Raw genomic sequence first — 3,823 nt, 5'->3', positions numbered from 1 at the left:
GTGAGCTGCTGCTTCTTCTTCTGTGGTTTCATGTTAGTGAGCTGCTGCTTCTTCTTCTGTGGTTTCATGTTAGTGAGCTGCTGCTTCTTCTTCTATGGTTTCATGTTAGTGAGCTGCTGCTTCTTCTTCTATGGTTTCATGTTAGTGAGCTGCTTCTTCTTCTTCTATGGTTTCATGTTAGTGAGCTGCTGCTTCTTCTTCTTCTGTGGTTTCACATGTTAGTGAGCTGCTGCTTCTTCTTCTTCTGTGGTTTCACGTGTTAGTGAGCTGCTTCTTCTTCTGTGGTTTCATGTTAGTGAGCTGCTGCTTCTTCTTCTATGGTTTCACATGTTAGTGAGCTGCTTCTTCTTCTTCTGTGGTTTCATGTTAGTGAGCTGCTGCTTCTTCTTCTATGGTTTCACATGTTAGTGAGCTGCTGCTTCTTCTTCTATGGTTTCATGTTAGTGAGCTGCTGCTTCTTCTTCTATGGTTTCACATGTTAGTGAGCTGCTGCTTCTTCTTCTGTGGTTTCATGTTAGTGAGCGGCTTCTTCTTCTTCTGTGGTTTCATGTTAGTGAGCTGCTGCTTCTTCTTCTATGGTTTCATGTTAGTGAGCTGCTGCTTCTTCTTCTGTGGTTTCACATGTTAGTGAGCTGCTGCTTCTTCTTCTGTGGTTTCATGTTAGTGAGCGGCTTCTTCTTCTTCTGTGGTTTCATGTTAGTGAGCTGCTGCTTCTTCTTCTATGGTTTCATGTTAGTGAGCTGCTGCTTCTTCTTCTGTGGTTTCACATGTTAGTGAGCTGCTGCTTCTTCTTCTGTGGTTTCACATGTTAGTGAGCTGCGGCTTCTTCTTCTGTGGTTTCACATGTTAGTGAGCTGCTTCTTCTTCTTCTGTGGTTTCATGTTAGTGAGCTGCTGCTTCTTCTTCTGTGGTTTCATGTTAGTGAGCTGCTTCTTCTTCTGTGGTTTCATGTTAGTGAGCTGCTGCTTCTTCTTCTTCTGGGGTTTCACATGTTAGTGAGCTGCTGCTTCTTCTTCTATGGTTTCACATGTTAGTGAGCTGCTGCTTCTTCTTCTGTGGTTTCACATGTTAGTGAGCTGCTGCTTCTTCTTCTTCTGTGGTTTCATGTTAGTGAGCTGCTGCTTCTTCTTCTATGGTTTCATGTTAGTGAGCTGCTTCTTCTTCTATGGTTTCATGTTAGTGAGCAGCTCCTCAGGTGTTAGTGAAGGTGAAACAGTCATCATCATCTTCATCTTCATCATAAAGACGTAATTAATTAATAATAATAATAATCTGCTTCAAGTTCAACTGAAAGCATCAAATTCAGTTTAAATCTAATAACCTCTGACCTGAACAGGAAGTGATGTCACAGTTTAAAGATGTCGACTGTCAGTAAAGTGCGTAGCTGCATTTACTGTCTGCTCTCCCATGATGCATCACTGCCATTTCATTTCCTGTTTATAACCATTCAGGCCTCCAAAATTAAATTCATGAATTTGTAATCAGCGCCTCATGCCCCCCCCCCCCCGTCAGCCGCTCACTTCCTGTTGTAACTGCTCTGTTTGTGAAGCCCCGCCCCCCCTCCCGCTCACTTCCTGTTGTAACTGCTGTGTTTGTGATGCCCCGCCCCCCTCCGCTCACTTCCTGTTGTAACTTCCTGTTTCCTGTGAAGGGGTTTACGGCGACGTGATGAGAGTGAAGATCCTGTTCAACAAGAAGGAGAACGCTCTGGTCCAGATGTGCGACGGCACGCAGGCTCAGCTCGGTAAGATACACGCTAGCAGGGGTAGCGTTAGCAGGGTTAGCGTTAGCAGGCTCAGCTCGGTAAACTCACCCGTTCATCAAGTTCATCTTAGAAATGTCACCAAGTGTGTTTCTCTTCTTCTCGGGTTAGGGTTAGCATTAGCAGGGTTAGCATTAGCAGGGTTAGCGTTAGCCTAGCTGCTAACCTTCTGTCTGGTTGCAGCTATGAGCCACCTGAGCAGCCAGCGGCTGCAGGGTTAGCGTTAGCAGGGTTAGGGTTAGCGTTAGCAGGGTTAGCGTTAGCAGGGTTAGCGTTAGCCTAGCTGCTAACGTTCTGTCTGGTTGCAGCTATGAGCCACCTGAGCGGCCAGCGTCTGCAGGGTTAGCGTTAGCAGGGTTAGCGTTAGCAGGGTTAGCGTTAGCAGGGTTAGCGTTAGCAGGGTTAGGGTTAGCGTTAGCGGGATTAGCGTTAGCCTAGCTGCTAACGTTCTGTCTGGTTGCAGCTATGAGCCACCTGAGCGGCCAGCGGTTGGGGGGGAAGCCGCTCCGCATCACGCTCTCGAAGCACAGCAGCGTCCAGCTGCCCCGCGAAGGCCACGAGGACCAGGGCCTCACCAAGGACTACAGCAGCTCCCCCCTGCACCGCTTCAAGAAGCCCGGCTCCAAGAACTACTCCAACATCTTCCCCCCCTCCGCCACCCTGCACCTGTCCAACATCCCGTGAGTCCAGACCCACACCCGGTCCGAGTCCTAGTCCCAGCCGACCCCTGAAAGGGTTCTGGACTGATCTGGTTCTGGTTTGTGTTTCAGGCCCTCGGTGGTCGAGGACGACATCAAGCTGCTGTTCTCCAGCTCCGGAGCCGAAGTCCACGCCTTCAAGTTCTTCCAGTAAGTCCTCTAGAGTCCTCCAGAGTCCTCCAGAGTCCTCTAGAGTCCTCCAGAGTCCTCCAGAGTCCTAACCCTCCTACAGAGTCCTCCAGAGTCCTCCAGAGTCCTCCAGAGTCCTCTAGAGTCCTCTAGAGTCCTCCAGAGTCCTAACCCTCCTACCGAGTCCTCTAGAGTCCTCTAGAGTCCTCCAGAGTCCTAACCCTCCTCCAGAGTCCTAACCCTCCTCTAGAGTCCTAGCCCTCCTCTAGAGTCCTAGCCCTCCTCTAGAGTCCTAACCCTCCTCCAGAGTCCTAACCCTCCTCCAGAGTCCTCCAGAGTCCTCTAGAGTCCTAGCCCTCCTCTAGAGTCCTAGCCCTCCTCCAGAGTCCTAACCCTCCTCTAGAGTCCTAACCCTCCTCTAGAGTCCTAGCCCTCCTCCAGAGTCCTAACCCTCCTCTAGAGTCCTAACCCTCCTCCAGAGTCCTCCAGAGTCCTGATCCTGCCCCTGCTGGTCTCTTTCAGGAAGGACCACAAGATGGCTCTGATCCAGATGGGTTCGGTAGAGGAGGCCATCGAGTCCCTGATCGAGTTCCACAACCACGACCTTGGAGAGAACCACCACCTGCGGGTGTCCTTCTCCAAGTCCTCCATCTGATCCACCGGGTCCAGATCCATCAGATCCACCGGATCCACCGGATCCAGATCCATCAGATCCTCGGTTGGGTCCAAACACTCCGATCATTCCAGCGTGTGTTAAACTGGTCTCTGAGGGTTCTGGTCTCTGAGGGTTCAGGTCTGAATCAAGTCAGAATTTAAAGAATGAAGTTTATCTGACATTCCTCTTTCACTTCCTGTCTCACTTCCTGTCTCACTTCCTGTTTCACTTCCTGTCTCACTTCCTGTTTCACTTCCTCTTTCACTTCCTGTCTCACTTCCTGTTTCACTTCCTGTTTCACTTCCTGTTTCACTTCCTGTCTCACTTCCTGTCTCACTTCCTGTCTCACTTCCTGTTTCACTTCCTGTTTCACTTCCTGTCTCTGAGCCGCTTTGCCTTCAACTTTAATCCTTAAAACAAGAATTAAAGTTTTCACGTCTTTAAATTCTGACTGAACTCAGAGTCTGTAGTCGTCCCCCCTGGTCTGGGGGGTCCTGGACCCTCAGACCAGGACCGGGTCCAGACCAGGACCGGGTCCAGACCAGGTCTTCAGATGACCCCTGTGCCTTCTTCCTGGAC

General features: G+C 50.0%; 1 pseudogene; it reads left to right on the top strand.

Moving 5' to 3' along the window:
• LOC128361639 (polypyrimidine tract-binding protein 1-like) overlaps positions 1-3,245 on the top strand; it is a 21,415-nt pseudogene extending 18,170 nt beyond the window's left edge.
• Positions 3,246-3,823: the final 578 nt, after the last annotated feature.

The sequence above is a fragment of the Scomber japonicus genome, chromosome 7 (assembly GCF_027409825.1).
Source record: "Scomber japonicus isolate fScoJap1 chromosome 7, fScoJap1.pri, whole genome shotgun sequence".
In the NCBI taxonomy this organism is placed as follows: domain Eukaryota; kingdom Metazoa; phylum Chordata; class Actinopteri; order Scombriformes; family Scombridae; genus Scomber; species Scomber japonicus.
Note: the sequence above shows the minus strand (reverse complement) of the source record. Positions and strands in the feature narration are given on the sequence as shown.